Here is an 18101-nt window from a genome sequence, read left to right on the forward strand (position 1 = left end):
ATTATTTTAAGTGTGTGTTATTTTAACCACAATTTATTGAAAAAAGCTCATAACAGATTTTCTTATTCTAAAATGATTTAAAGACGATTTTGACATCACAGTGTTGTGGATTTGTCGTTTTATTTATATTATGTTGTTATGGTTGTAATAGTGAAGAAAACAACCTATGGAAATAATGAATCTGCGTGTTTTAATATCGTTCAGAATAAAACATATTTATCATAACTAGCTAGATCTTGTGTCTCTTGTAAATTTTTAATTTTTTTTTTTAATTTATATATTAGCGGCAATGTGTATAATATTGGTATATTATAAAATATCTAGGAATTCTATATAATACCAACTACAGCCGGCAATGTATAAAATTGTGTTTAAATTACTTAAGCATTAAATGAAATGCCAAACAATGTATAGGTAATATTATAGACTATTATATAATTTTATTTGACAAAGTACCTTACCTAATATAAATGCATTAATAATCTGTAATATCGATGAGCTTAATTAAGTATAGTTTCGACAGTCGATAGGTACCTCGATAATTATTTCGTCATCATAGTCATATATTATTTTCACATGATACATACGTATATATATATATCAGTCTTTGACAAAATATCGTGTGTGGAGTGTGGATTGCAAGTTGTGGATAGTTGTAATGTTTCTTTATAAGTACCTACGACCAGTGGCGTCATTTCAGTTTTTATTTGACTAGGGCAACTACTATCTGATTTGCTTAGTGCCGACTCAACATTTTTTCCACGCAGTTCACATAGAATAGTGCTATAAATGGTGAGGAGAGGGGGGATAAATTTTCAGGTATATAAACGTCACACACAGGATTTTGAAGTATTAAATATAAACAATTTTGTCAAATGTTTATTAGAATTAGAAAATCAAAAATAGAATAATTGAGTAATGTGTAAATAAATAATAAATAGGTAATAGGTACCTTTTAATACTGCAAATTTATAAGTTAGCAGTATTTACAGTCACATAATGTAAATACTAAACATCTTGATTAATAATATGTTATACTTCTTTAAAAAATACAACAACAAAATTAACAATAAATCTTTATTTAAAAAATATCAATATTCAATACTATGATTTATAACAATGGCCTTTAGCTTTAGTAATTAAAAATAAGACTTCTTAAAATTTTTGAATGTGCATCTTAAGGTTGATGTAAAATTGTGAATGTTAGACTAGGGCAAACGCCTAAGTTGCCTCCCCCCAAATGACGCCACTGTCTACGACCTACGTTCTACATAGATTTTTGTATTTTCTAGAATTATATTATAGTAATAATAATTAATAACTGTGTCCTACTCATACAATTTACAAATTAATATTTTTTTTGTGTGCTAATAAAATTAGGAAATTGAGTTTTCCTAGTTAATTCCCTTTTCTACAGATGGCCAATTTTTTGTTTGTAATTCTATGAAATTTATAGTTATTATTTACATTTAGGAAATGTATGTAAAAAAAACATATTACTCACTTCTTTAAAAATCACCAGGTATTATATAGAATTCCTAGGCATTTTATATATTAAATATATTATACACATTGCCGCTAGTATATGTATATATTTATTTTTATTTTGTATCTCAACCCGAGCATATGTCTAATAATTTAAAAACGAAAACCCACGTCACATTTTATTCGCATCATCGATTTAAAATCATATTATGTTAATTACAGTTCCACGATCTTATTAGATCATCTTTATCGCGATAAAATTTTTTCCATTACGACTGCTATAACACTATATTAGAACGTTAAATCGATTTATTTTTCGATTGTAATTTGGTATGTAGGTTCGTTTTATTATGCACTTGTGAGTGCACTGTGCAACAATAATTGACAAACCGCAGTCTTATAATACTATTATATGATACTGCCCCGATAATGACGATGCCACGAGATGGTATAGAGTCATATTTGGCGAGTATTTTTAGGTCAAAGATAAATAAAAACTATAGGGAAACTTTTGTATTTTGATCGCTTGTAATGGACCTCCAGATCGGGGTTTTTTTTATTATGGTTCCGTATATATGTTGTATTTATCGGCCAATTTAATGGACATGGTGTAAAATGCGATTTTCTAACTTGTTCTACATCATTATGAGATAGATATCCTGTAAGCTTCGTATGTTCTGCACTCGTTTAAAAGTTACTGGACGCTTAAAAGACACTATTATAAAATGACAATGTTATTATAACATTATGTCGTAGGCCCATCAATGCTATATACTATGACTACCGTCAGCGGTCACCACATAATGAAAATATTTAAGATATATATTCCGCACAACTCATAGATCTATATAAATTGTTTGGTTCCGGTAACAAAACTGATCTATAAAATAAAATATATCGTTATAGTCTACACAAGACAACTATTCCTTCTTCTCCGAAATAAATGAACATTATTTGTTTCATTTGCACGATAAAAAACAACGCGCATACCCGAGTACATCGGAGTACCCAACGTTTTTGGGTAAACAAAAGCATTTAATTTGGGTTGTCAAATACAGGCGAGTGTTTGAAAAATGAAACCGGAATAATATTATGTATTCCGCTATTTTTCATCATATTATGGAGTCACAGGAAAACAATATCCTGGTTGTTTTTAAAAGAATAACGTTTTTCAAAAATAAAATACGTATTTAATAATAAAACGCACTCTATATGAAACATTTATTTTAGAGAATATCGAAAAGCAGTGATTTTTTACAATGAAATCATTCAAAATTGAAATCAAATGGTGATTTGCAATAGTTTTATTTACCTCTAACGGCTATAACGTTATTGACTGCGCGTATAGAGATAGAGGTCTGCGCACAGTCTATTATTTCCGTGGAAGAATTAATATATTCTATAAAATGGAAAAAAATACATGATAGTTTGCAATCATGGACTTCGCGTGTAATTTGTTAGACATAATACCAAAATTATATGTATCTTAATTATAATATTAACAGATGTACATATTCCCGACAATATATGACCAGATGATCATGATCAAAATTTATATTTAAAAGAAATATAATTTAGATTCTGTGAATTTAATGTTTTAAAGGTCGTATAGATAGCTGAGTATGTTTGATTAAATGATTATCTTTAGTTACCCATTATACCAAAGATACATTTATAATACCTTATTACCTTTTGTTATACCAAAGAAAGATGTGATTTTTCAACATTGTATTAATCAAAAGTTATATGAATTAGGTGAAATAACTAACAAATAAAATTGAATCAACAGTTTAGGACGTTTAAGTATTTTAATTTAACATTTTCGGGACCAGATAACTAGAGATCTTCCTTAACCTTGGCAACTCTAAGAAGACATTTTGGCACAGTATCCAGTTTCACTTGACTTTACAAATTATATAGTAGGTGCGTATAATACGACTATACGAGTTTAGCATGTCAAATAAAAGTAAACATAAACTTGGTTTTTGTAATATATATATACATATATATGCATTTATGTATGTGTGTTTTTAAATAATTTGAAATTATAATTATAATAAAGGTTATATCTAAAAAATCCAATCAGCATTATAATGAAGGTATGTATTATTAAAAAAAAAAAAAAATTTTTAATACCTTTTTTAAAACATTTTTTATTACATTATAATTAATGTTAATCATATATTATTATATAATATTAAAATTTTGAAATTTTTGTACCCAACTCATATATTTATTAGAATATATCTATTGCATTTAAAATTAGTATTAAATAATTTCACTACATTTATTGAAACTACACATATAGCTTAACTATTTATATTATACATTGAAATAACTTTATTAATTATCTTTGCATAAAAAAAGGCAAATTTTTTATAAAACGTTTAGTGAGAATAAAAAGATCAAAGTCATGTATGCGTAAAAATAAAAATATTTCATTGTACCTTCACCAAAGCTTCATTATTCCATTATGTTAAAATAAAGTTGACTTCATATAGAAATAGTTTTTAATTAAAACAATGCTAAAAGTATTTAATATTATATTAATATTAAAGTGTCATGTATTTTTTATGTATAATTATATATATATATATATAATAATTTATTTTAAATACAACTGAAAATAGTATTATGTCTGTTTTGAATGTATAAACCTACTTACTATATATATAGTTTGACTTGATACTATTATTAGGTGGCTGTAGGAAATTCATTGTGAAAGATTTCGTACTCTAATTTTTTACTTAACATTTAGATTTGATCATTATTATTATTATTAATCCTAATCAAGAATAATATGCATAATTTTTTATTTAATGTATTTATTTATGTTTGAAACCCTGGAGATAATTTTAATAATTAAAACACACCTCTGTGGTATTTTAATAATTCTGAAGTTAATTATTATTTTTTGGCTATGATTAACAAAAATAATTACTGCAAAAAAAAAAAATAAATAGTAATAATAAAATTATCATATATTGACTCGTCCATCGTTAGTAATGACTAATGATTTATGTAATTATTACTGAAAAAATTCAATGTGAAAAACAAAAATTGATTTAATAAATATTACTTATTATATAATATTAACATAATAGAATTACCTTTATTGGTTATTTTTTTTATACCAAATAACCAGATTACGCATTTTATAATATTTTATTAGTAATTGCTTACAATATTCTAAGCATATATGTTACATGGTCGTTGATATTGGATTTTAAAGTAAATAATAATATATTCATATACTGATAAATGATTGCTAAGAATTTAAATTATTTATTTATCAACGTTTTAACATTAAATTACTTTCAATTTAATAACCTATCTTCTTTTTTTTATATGAAAATATAAATTAATTGTAAAAAAAAATTCTATCAAGACACATTTTATAGAGAAATTTAGTATTTACTCTTCTATTTTTACTACAAGTGACTAAAAATCAAGTTGTCAAAACTAATGTCAAAGTTCACTCGAACTTTAAAGGGCTCAATCAGTATTACGAGTGAAGAATGATCTTATACTAATACGAGTTAATTCGCATATAACTATTTAAGTGTCATACATATATATATATATATATTAATTATTTTATGATATTTAGCTTATCAAGAAACATGAGTAAATATATTCATATAGTTTTTGAATTTTTAACAAACAAGCAATTATGGCATAAAATAGTGTTTGCACCCGAGCAATCAAATTCAAATTGTTTAAATACTGGATGAATCTAAAACGAATAATGGCCATAACGTGTAAGTTATAAGTATCCACATGCGAGCTAGAGCTTAAAGAGTTTGTTTTGTTATTATTATTATTTTTTTTTTTTTTTTAATCGAAATGGATACTACGGTTGCTTCGTATTTCTTATTTTTACGTTTAGTACGAACACTGTATAATGACATTGTATAAGGTTTTTCAAATCAAAAACCGTTGAATAGTTGTATAGAAACTTGGTTTAAATTGGTCCAAAAAATTGAAGGTAGATACATCGCGATTATAAAATCCTGTATCCGTATAGTATAATAATAATAATATATATATATATACGTATAAACATGGTCCACGGGTGAATCAACACGTTCGATGTATCAAAAAATATTAAAATCACATTTCACTTTTATACAATTTTAAATTTTGACGTATCATGACGACCAGATGATTCATCGTTTTTATATTATGATACTCTGTCATGCGGATAATTCTCGAGGCAGATATAGATAAATAAAAGTATTACTACTCACCCGATATCGATGAGGTCGTAATTTATCGCTTTTTTGAAATGTCACAGAGGGCTATAATCTCGGTATAGTTTAATAGATTGTGGCAAAAAGTGACTACGATAAAAACGATTTAAAATGACGATTATATTTTGAAAAGCTCGCGGGTATGACGCGAACGCAGATATAAACGCGACACAATACGACTGCTGGCACTCGGGATGAAATCCAAAAACTAATCGCAGAAACACAAAAAACAATCGAATCGAATTGACGAATAAATACGGCGAAAGGATCGATATTGGATTAGGTTACTACAATATTATAATATGTCTGTGACAGAAAAAATTTTCGAAATCGTCAACGCGCTGTACGGTAGTCGTGGCGCTATTTACGTGTGTTTGCGTATACTTTTCCCGAAACGCGAAAAAGCGACTCGCACACGGACGGTGAACGCACGACTGACATGCGTGGGGTGTTCCGGTGTTCGTTGCTGGCGAAACCCGCGGAGGTGGTCCGTCGTTGTACTATCGTACACACACGCACACATGTTTAGCCCTACATTACAATTATCAAACCTCCCCCTCTAAAAAATGAAAAAATTCCTTCGTTAAAGAGTTTTATCGTTTCATGTACCTATATATAGTGTTTAATTTTGTTTTTATTTTGGAAACATTTATGTATTGAATTCTGTTTTGTTCTAATTTTGGACTCGATACACTTTTCATATTTTGGCTAACTTGTCTCATTCCGGAAATAAAAAGTTTTCATTTTAATGGAGGAAGGTATTTATAGTTGGATGTCCTTAATTTAGATTTCTTACCGTTTTTGAAATATTAATTTTATAATTGTTTGATCGTTATCGACTGTCATAAATCTCTTCAATCTGGTAAAACCTATAAATATAAAGGTCTCACTAGGTCCTCATTATACTTTTATACTTCTTACTACAATAGACAAAAACAAAAAAAAATTTTCTGATAAATTTAAGACTAGTAAGTTATACATATACATCAAACACGCTTTAAATGTTAACCATAAATTTTGAATATAAATTTGCGGATTAAAATAATTCATATTATTCATATAGATAAAATTTGAATTTAATTGTAGGTGTTTCATACAATTTAACAGATAAAATTGTTTTAATATTATAACATCATTATATTTTTACAATAGTATAATATAATGTGTTTTTAACAGTTTTATCAATGTAATATTTTTCGAGAAGGATATGGGGATAGAATTACTTTTATTCAAACTAATCCAAGAAAATGACGTATGTTAATAATTTTTTTCAAATTACTAATCGGTAAATGAAAAATAAACCAAATAGGTACATTTGTATTTATTTTTTTATTAGATATTACTAAAAGCGTTTAGAGATGTTTTTTTAGAAAGATTGAATTCAAAACTTAATTTTTTTTTTATTATTTTAATGGAAAAAAATATAGTACACGAAAAATGTTAGCAATTTTAACTCAATCATAAAGTACAGAGTAAAGACATAGATTTTTTTGTGAGCAAGCCACGCGTAATATTATGCATTTAATCATTATGCGATAGCCGATAGGGTACTGATTTAAAAAAAAAAAAATATAAGAACCAGAGGCCATTAAATTCACAGTCGACTATCAGCAGACTGTGATAATTACAACGGTGTATAAATAACCATAATAATAATATATTAATATTAATAATTAATCTGTACAGGTAGCGCGAGGAAAAAAAATCACTCCACTCATCGACACAGTACGACGACGACCGGTTTTGCCGTGTTATGTTTTTGTACCACCATAATATTATAATACTATTATAGTATACGTGCGGGTTTTGCTAGGTATTTATCTCATCCGTTTTCCTAGGCAAATCACGTTTCTGACGATCGTCCGTGGACCCGCAAAAGAAATATATCTAATATATATTTATTAGTCTATTACCATAAAATAATATCATGGTAGATATAATCGAGAATTGCCACGGCACACGCCCAATTGACATAACGTGTTTTCCGGGCGACTTTTTTTCTCTCGTACAACACAGTGGACGAACAATATCTACGTCTTCCCGTACGGTAAACATAATAATAATATATAATATCATTACGGTTGATCATGTTATACATTATGGTTTTCACAGTACCATACTTTGTTTTGAAGCGTGAGCGTGTTCTAAAAATAATTCACTTATAATACCTATTAGCGGGTACGCTAAATACGCGGAACTTCTTTTCATGAAATGTTACATTTTGTTTTGTTTCAAATGAAACGCCTATTCGGGGGAAAAAAAAACATTATTTGCCAAATTCAATTCATTATATTTCGTACCGGATGTGTCATCGTGTAGGGAAGTACGGATGTATATTGTACTTGAACATGCATTTTTATGCATTGATATTAAATCTGGTATAAAATTAAACATCAACAATTGTTTGGTTAAAGTTTTAGTAATTTATTTATATGTATATATATAAATATAAACCTTGTATGTGTATGATTCACAAAATTTTGCTACACGAAAATCTTAAACAATTTAATTGTTAACTACCATTATAGTATACAAGCCATTTGTTTAATTATAATAATTTTTTACAACAATAGCTTGAATAAAAATACTTATGAAAAGAATTGTGTGTTCATTTTTCACAGTTTAAAGATGTGCCACTATGATTTATACTCTGGAAAGTGTTAAATGTACGACTCTGCCCATCACCCCATATCTGACTATTACTAATATATTATTATTTGAACTATATATTTATAAAATATAATAATATTATAAACGTACACTTAAAAAATTAATAATAAAATGTTATAATATTTAATGGAAGTACACTCATCAATTGGATATTTTCAAGTTTTTCAATGTTGATGATTTTATTTTTAATAAATAATAGTGATTAAGTTGTTCAATCGTTCCTTGGACATAATAAATCATAAATACATTTCGATTAATTTAAATTTATTAAACTAACGTTTTCTACTCTTCGGTTGCTACAGTTATGGGAATAGCAAGATATACCTTTATAGCTTATTTGCAATTAGTAATTACTAAATTGAGATAATATATTGGTATATTGATTCGAGTTTCAACGTTTTAACTGACTTTAATAAATTTAATTGAAAAGGAAGTTTTTTATAACATCAACACTACTTATAGTATTTAAAAAGTATTCCATTATATTATTAATACCTAGAAGCATATTCCTAACATCTCATTTGGTATTACAGATAAAGGAAAATATTTTATTTTTTAGAAATGTAGTTAGTAATTAAATCAAATTTTAATTTAATTTCAGTGATTAACTAAGAATATTAAAGTTTTCGGTTATACTATAATATGGTTGATCTGTAGAATTATTTAGATTTTTTATTATTTGTTTAATTTCAGATTTTAGATCCACATTTTCACAAACATAATTTTTGCAATTTAATTAATTGATTTGCACCTACCTTATAATAATGCATTTTTTGAAAAAATATATTTCAGAAGATTATTATTTTTGACATCTGATCTATTGAAATATTTGAACTTTGTAAGGCTTTATTGATATGAATTATTTGATTATTGATTATTTTATCCCATATAGTTAAAAAAAATATATATACTTGAAATTGAGTTTTTTGATATATTTTCTACACCTGCTACTCCGTTGCCAAAATATGTATAATGTATATGTAGAATATGTACATATTCCTTGTAAAATATTCACTATTTCACCGAATTGAAAATATAACTAATGAAGTGTATTAATTAATAAGACCACTGGGTGTCACTTCAGTATATTATATATTTTTAATCCGTTGACATTTTCCAAATGGTTTGTTGACTCATAAAGATAATAAAAAATATTTTTTTAAATTTCTAAAAACTTAATAATTATGACTGAAACACTTGCAGCATGATCATAAATTAAACATATTTACAGACTATGGATTAAATTGGACATTTTAATTAATTTCTAGTATTCAATGCTATAGCCATTGCTCAACACATTTTATACTCATCATGTGAAACGAGACATATAATATATAAATGTTCTCAATATGAAGACATATCTCTTTTAAATGAACTTTTTGGCTGCCTCCCCTAATATTTATGACCTAGGATCATGCTCCCTTTTTCCTCCCATTATAACATGACTGCGGATTATGATTATATTGTATACGTACGTGTGTGTAAAATAAAAATGCTATGTTCTACATATGATTATATACTTAAATGTGTATCTATTTTATGATTTTCGATTAAAACTATTATCTAACCAATTACTTTAATTTATTCCACTATAAAGATAGCTCATATAGGTACATCATAACTGAGCCAAAACGGGTACTCTTAAAATTACCTGGATGTTAAATATGCCAAATGCTATAAATTTTACATTTAGGTAATATTTATATTTTAAGAGTATATCAGCGCAATATATTTTGTTTTCTTATCCACGCACGTTCAAATAAAATCGTTTTTTGAGTAATCCTTAAGTAAAATTATTAATTAATATACAAATTATAGAGGATATTAATATTTTATATTTTATTATTATTTAATTTATTTAATATTTAAAAAAAAAATATGTTTGTAAAATTTACCTTCAAAAATACTGTTCTCTATAATTTTTTTAATTAGTAATTTTTCTTTAAGATAACTCAAAAATAAAAAATAAATTATTTTGCGTAAATGCGTTTTTTCTATATTATATTCTGGCATGTGTCAGAAAGAGAAAACAAACAGTGCACTGAAATCCTCTTTAAAATTAATACGTTTTATTACATTTGATCATTAACATGTTGATTAACCAAACACAAGTATTAGAACATACACCAAATAATAAATCAAACGTTTGAAGATAAACATTACGTCAAGCATAAATTAGAACATATTTATTGAATATTAATTTATTGCTTTACCTTTTTGTAAACTGCATAATTTAAGAATGTCCATACCATATTTTTATCGATTGTTATTTTATTTTAATCTAAATTACCTTAAGGAAAAAGAGGGTCAATTTGTAAATGGTTATGTTGTTTAAAGGACTAAAGAATTATTTAAAAAAAAAAACTTGTCACTCACGTATTTATATGTATATGTTACATCATAGTTAATATAGATTTTTCGAGGTCAAACTAGCAATAATAACTATAATGACGTATGTTTTTTATAATTTTATTGTTTTCTGATAACTATAATGTATAATTAAAAAGTTGTGATCGTGTTTAAGATATTACGGGTTCCCCGAGGATGTGAAACGAATTTTTAATTTTGAGTTAATGGAAATAAATAATGGACTATTTTGATTTTGCTTAACGACAAATTCGATTCGTTTACTTATAAATACTAAATATATTTAATATTAAATTTGTCACATTATTGTCGCAATTTGGTTTCATGACTTGAATAAGGTAGCTATGGTAGTTATGGTACGTTTTTCGGTTAAATCTTGGTATCTTGTTATTTTTTCACGTATTTGGTTTACACGCTGTGCCTTTTATCGTTGTCTATATTCCAGTTATTATTTAACATCTGTATTTTATCTTAAAGCGTAAAATTAAATCGAGTTTTTAAATCTGGTAATATAATCTATGTAACAAAATATAACAGGCTTAATATTATATTAAGTGCCTTTACTGGAAGATACTGGACATTTTGATTGCTTTCAAAAATGTTATCGGAGAGCAACGACGTGGTTTTACGTTCATCATCAGAAATACGATAGCATTACGATAGTTCGATTCAATATATATTTAACTGTTGAGATCTAATTTCAGAAATAAATATATTGTCTATAACAATGATAAAACATAATCAAATGTCTGTTTTTTTATGAATTTCTCCACGATGAGTGTTCATATCGCGGACAAAGGAAAATTAATAATTTTTGAATTTATTATGTCGATAGAAATACATTGCAATTTATGTTGATAACAGTTGTTGCTTATTAGATAGGCCATAGCTAGTTACTTCAAAATTAATAGGTAACATTTTAAAATTTTGATTTACGCGATATTGCGTATTAGTGAAGAATGATGCTTATTGAAAAAAGTTTTTTATCGCTATTTTTTTTTTATCATCAGCAATTATCTACACTTCTTTGTTTACTGTTAATTGAATTCTGCTTTGAGTAACATTTTGCCTTAAATTATGTAGACCTTCTTGTCTTTGCTTGTATAATTTAAAAACAAACTTTCAAAGAAGACTGAATATTTTTATTTTTTTTTTTTGATTACTTGTAATCAAATAAAAAAAAACTATGTAATACAAATATTACCTCAGATATAGACATTATTATAAATCAATTTTTTTTTTATTTTGTAAGACAGATATTATTTAAACATATTCAACATAAGCCTATATGTTCCATACATAGTTTATTCTGTAACTTGGTAATGCACAATATTTTTGGTATCTAATTTCGTTATTAAAATTTTTAATTATAATTATTAGATATAAATAATTAATAGATACAAATTTTTGTGTACCTAATTTATTTTCAATTTTATTTAAATATTGTTATTTTTAAGACATTTATATATTAAACGGTCGTTAAATTTATTTTATGTTGATTTAAATAAGCATACCGATTAAATGATTAATTTTCAATTTATGTAAATTATAATCATGTAATTGCTCATTTTTAACTATTGTTAAATTCTTAACAGTGCAGAAAATTATAATACCTATCTCATGACTTGATTTTTCTTAAAATCATTTAAATATTTATAATTAGATCAAATCGAATTTTCATTGTTTTATAATAAATATAATTGAACACAAATTGAATTTAAAAAGATATAACGTTTTTATGGTTATGTTATATTATTTATTTTAATTATTTTTGTCATAAAAAGTAAATAATATTATATTGATTGCTAATTTGTTTTAAATGAAATTGTGTTGATTTTGATTGCCTACATGGAATAATAAATTAAAATACGTAATTTTAAATTAGTTAGATAGTTTATAAAAGTTGTATTACTAATGAAGATATATAATCTTTCACTTTGTTTTGGATTAAAGAAATCTTTCAAAGAAAATTAAAACTTGATGATTATTAATAATTAGTGTATTTCGTGGTCAAAAAGATCTTTTTGACATTTTTCAAAAATTAAATATTCTTATAAACTTCTATAATAATTTCAACTTTTAATTAACTGTCAAATTCGTCTGTTTGTTATAAAGTTAATCTTCACATTTAAAAAAAATAATATAGTATTTAGAACTGTTGATAGGAAGAAAATTAGCGGAACAATTATAGAACAAATGTCTGAAGCGTAGTGTAAAGTAAGAATATAATATATTAGAAATAGATGGAGATTGTCTTCCATTAAAAACTTTACTTCTAAACGTAAAAATAGTTGTTATTGGTTGTTGATAAAATTAAATAGTATGAATGTATCAATTCGTATGCAGTCACATCTTTGGGACTCGAGAAGTCCGTCAGTAATTTCCCATACAATATACAAATAATGCAATATAATAGTTGTATAGTACGTGCAAAAACGTATAGCTACCATAAAATCATAGTATCTCGCAACGTAAGTATATATACAATATCTAATCAAAGTATAAAAAAGGATCTGATAAGATTTGCCGGAATCGATGAAAAGGAAAAGGAAACTTTCGGCTTGTAAATTAATTAAACCTAATAATAATTTAAAGTGTCCACTATAGCCATTTCTAAGGGTCAAAATTGATTTGACATAATTATTTTTATATATTTGTATGTTCGTTATTATGGTATAGTATAACCAGTATAGGTATAGTACGTAGCTTGAAGCAAAACTAGCAAATACTGAAATGTGCCGAAATTATTAATTTTTTCAAATTGGTATTGTATTTTTATACTTTGTTCTTGTAACATTTTCTTTTTCAAATATAATATATAAAATTACGATTTTTTTTACTAAATAACTAATAACACTTATAATTTATATTACTATACTGTAATTGAAAAATAACAGATAATTTTTCCTCTACACATATTACGGGTAGCTTTTTATCTAACCTACCTATTAATTCTTAAAATTATAACAATACATTATAATAATTAAAATATTATTGTTATTATATTATGAAATATAATAAATTAATAATAAAAAAAAATAATTCTATTAAAATAGCAATTTTTATTGATTAATAATATTTCATATCTAATAGAGATGTTAGATTATTAATGATAAATAACTTTCTAAAAAAAGTTTTCTTCTATAACAGTTTTTAATCAATATCCATGACTGAAATGAATAATACAGAAGCTTATCCATAAATGACTAAATATTTACTCTATTTAAATATCGATTAGTGAAAATAATAACCTGTGTGTTCTACAGTGAATTTAACAACTGAGATGAAAGGAAACTCTTTGAACTCTCAAAGTCACAGAAATCTGTTTTTGAGACTTCCAACTTTTGTATAGAATTTATACAAATCAAAACTTTTGTAACTTGAAGTTTACACCGATATTATAATCAATATTTAAAGAGTATGTATTAAGTGACACGCACTATAAAATCCCTAAGTTTGACAATATGACTTGTTAAAGGTTACTAGTAAACACCCATTAAATAATAAATATCGTTTCTATGCAGTATTTTTTTAAATTTTACTTAAACGTCTTAAACACTATTCAATTTAATTGTTCAGGAAATAATTTAATATGCTATAGTATGCATATACTAATTCTATAGACACTGTTTTTCTTTTGTGTTTTATGTTTCAATCAATATCTTACTGACTTATGCTTTTTGAAATGTTAACTGTAAGTAAACTACCTTCCTATATGATGTCAAATGATTATATTTGTTCGTGTATAAATTACTCACGTCCATTCAAGTATTCATATTGAGCAATTTTAAATCCAAATTAGATAATTATAATATAAGTAATAAAGTATTTTATAAAATTTGAAATACATAATTCAATGCATATTTAATGGAAAAGTAATTTGAATTTTAAATTTTATTAGAAAAATAGATGTGCAAATTGGTTGTTTACACATTTTGAAACAATACAATGATTAAAATTATCATTTGTTTGTAAGTTGATGTAGATAGAAGAAAGAGTACTTTTAACTGAAAAATTACCTAAAAAAGCGATGTATTAATGGAGTAAACAGTATTAACTGAGTGTTTTCCTTTAAAGTACATATTTACGGTTTATGTCAACAAATTATAAATCATATGAAAGTTACATATGTTAGATATATTTTTCGAATCATACTATTAGTTTGGAATTCGAATGTTGATAAATAAAATAAAATACAAATCAATATTATTATGTTAGGTTGTAATTTATAAATACAATTCAAAGATTTTCGTAATGCATTATTTATTTATTTTTAAAAATGTTTATTAGTCAACAATTATTATCATTACAACAATGATATGATTCACTAGACAAGTATTCCTTATTAATAACAATTCAATCATTGACTATTTACTTTTTTTTACTCAATATATTAGGAAAATAAATACACAATAACATTATTTTGTTGTAACATGAATTTAATAAATTTACGAAATAAAAATAAACGGCATTTATTGAGTTGACTGTGTACTCACAAATATGTATTCTTTATATAATAATAAATTAAAAACATGACAATGTAGTGTTAAAAAGTTTAGATTGTAGTACTTTGTTTTGTAAAGTTTCATGAGACCTTCTTATATGACTATGTAAATTAAGTGTACCTATTCAAAAAGTAATAATAATAAAAAAAAATTTAATTTAATTAGATAGGAAATAATTAATATATTTTATAACTCTATATGTTATTGCATTAAACTATTAAAAATCCATTATTTTATTTCTCAAAAGATATGTTGATAAGTTATGAAAAATCCTTTTTTATTTATTCATAAATATTTAATTAGCATTTGTTGTAACTTTTAATACATAGTAGAATTTAATTAATAGGATATTAGTTATTTTATTTTCATGTATTTGAAGTTGGAATAAAATAAACAATGATTGCTTATTAAATCCGAGGCTTAAAGTTATTTAATATTCAGTGCACCAACTATTTATATTATGTGTTTCAAACCTATTCGAATCCATTTTAGTTAGGCTTTTAGACTTATACGCATATTTATCACTTAAAATAATATAATGTAAAATTACATTTGTCAATTATTTTTTAAACTAAAAATAGTAACAATTTTACCACCCATTATTATTTTCTCACTGATTACAATTTTCTTGTTCTTATATATCGGCTCTTGACCTTAACCTAAAACATTCACGTCTTCAAAATCATCGTCTGTTGTTTTAGTTAAATTTATATGATAGCTTTTACACGTCATGTTTGTTGAAAATTTCAGACAAACATAATAATAGATGAATAGTTATTTTTTAGTTTTTGACACGTAGCTTTATTGTATTTTTAATCGAATGTTTTGAACACGATGGTTTGTTTTTTGGCAGTGGTATTATTTAAATTAAAGGTATTTCTAGATATAATAAATAATTTTCACATAATATTAAACAAAGGCAAACAAGAGCGTATACGTATTTCAATATTTTAGTTAATTCAAGTAGTAATATTCGTTCAAGCTATTTATACTTCTCTATAAGAGTCCATTTTTATTTATAGTGGTATATTATTCGGTTTTTAAAATAATTATATAAAAAGTGGAAAAGTGTTTAAAATTGTGTAGATAATATGTATACGAGTATAATATTTATTTTTAAATAATTTTGTATTTTGTATATTTATTAATAAAATATATACACACACATCGAATTAATAATATAGATAAAACAAAGTATTATTTTTACCAGTTTTACTGTTTACAAACGGTAAAACTAACTTTGGATTATATTCAAAATTTAGATTAAAAATATATTTCATTTGAGTTTTTGGACGTTAATAATAACATTTAATAATTCTGGAATAGATTGCCGCAAATTGTAGGTCATATATTTGAATAACACATCATGTCAATTTCGATTTGCATTTTACAACACTATAGTAAGCGTATATAATAATAATAAATACAAATCATTTTTACAATTACGGATAAGATTTGCAGTTTTTTTGAAAATTATTTGTCACATTAAAATAATATAATATGTGTTTTATTCACAGAAAAAAAACACAAAATATTGATGTGTAAAACATATTTATCAAAAATTTTCAAAAACCATCTTCAAATATTATAAAAAGTTTAATATTTTCAATTTACTATAATATTGGACCACAAAAAATGGTCACACGATGATGTTACATTGTCTTCAAAAATATTGCTTATTTCTAATAATATAATGTTGCGTCAATATTTTATGTTACAAATTATATTGAGTAATTAAGTTAGTATAGAAATTATAGGTACGGGTTGACTATTTATTTGGTGTATTTATTTAATGCAGGAGTGCAGGATCACAAGTTTTGCTCAGTAGATAATAAATATAACTATATGGTATTTATAGATTTCAATAGACATTAAACAAACGTTGTTCAATTTAAATATTTACTAAAAAATTATGGTTAATATACATTATGTATTGTACTATTATTACAAACTTGAGTAAAAGATTATCATATAGTAATTTAATAGTACAATTAATAATTATCCAAATAAAAGTCATTTAAATCATTACTATGAGTACATAATACATATAACTAGATAAGTAATACTCGTTTCGATTGAAAGTTTAGTTTTTTCCAGGATTATAAATAGAAGTTATAACTATTATTCAAAATTTAATTGATAATTAATATAATGCACTAAATTTTTATACCTATCTAATTAATTTTTTTTTTTTTTAAATATAGTATGCTTTATCTAACGTATCAGAATCCTTATTATTATTCGTCAAATGTGATTATTTGTTTTTTACAATACATTTTAACAATTAGAAAATATTTAAACTAACTTAATGTATTTTTTTTTTAATGTTTCTTGAATGTATTAATACAATTCAGTATATTTAATTTATGTGTATTTACTAAATGTTTTCGAAAACTTGTGCTTTGTAAGAAATAAACTTTTATCGAGTTGCGTTGATAGAAAATAACAAAATATAGTGGTATAGAACTATATTACAACTCTTGATGTACGGCTCGTTAAAATTGAGTTGATATTATTTATTACCATCAATGGCACTGCGGTTCTAAATTACAGTACTCGGCATTAGTAAGATAACAGATTAATCACAAACATGCCTATTAGTTGGACCTGATAAATGATAATAATATATACGTTTAACCAACGTTTTTTGATAATACATTTTAGTACATTTAGCATAATAATTATACACAACATATTATTAGAATACCTGTTTGGTGCGTTTGTTATTTTCAATCATTAATAATTCTATAGATTATTCTGATATGTATAAAAAGAATATAAATATATAATACACACTATTATATGGATGAATTTTTGACTT

General features: G+C 24.7%; 1 protein-coding gene across 2 annotated transcripts in view; it reads right to left on the bottom strand.

The window, feature by feature from the left end:
* Positions 1 to 6160, bottom strand: part of LOC113548288 (pyrokinin-1 receptor-like) — a 54631-nt gene extending 48471 nt beyond the window's left edge. For both annotated transcript variants that reach the window (XM_026949089.2, XM_026949090.1), the window contains exon 1: positions 5736 to 6160. The gene's annotated coding sequence lies outside the window, so the exon portion shown is untranslated. The remainder of the gene's footprint in view (positions 1 to 5735) is intronic.
* Positions 6161 to 18101: the final 11941 nt, after the last annotated feature.

The sequence above is a fragment of the Rhopalosiphum maidis genome, chromosome 4, assembly GCF_003676215.2.
Source record: "Rhopalosiphum maidis isolate BTI-1 chromosome 4, ASM367621v3, whole genome shotgun sequence".
Taxonomy (NCBI): Eukaryota; Metazoa; Arthropoda; class Insecta; order Hemiptera; family Aphididae; genus Rhopalosiphum; species Rhopalosiphum maidis.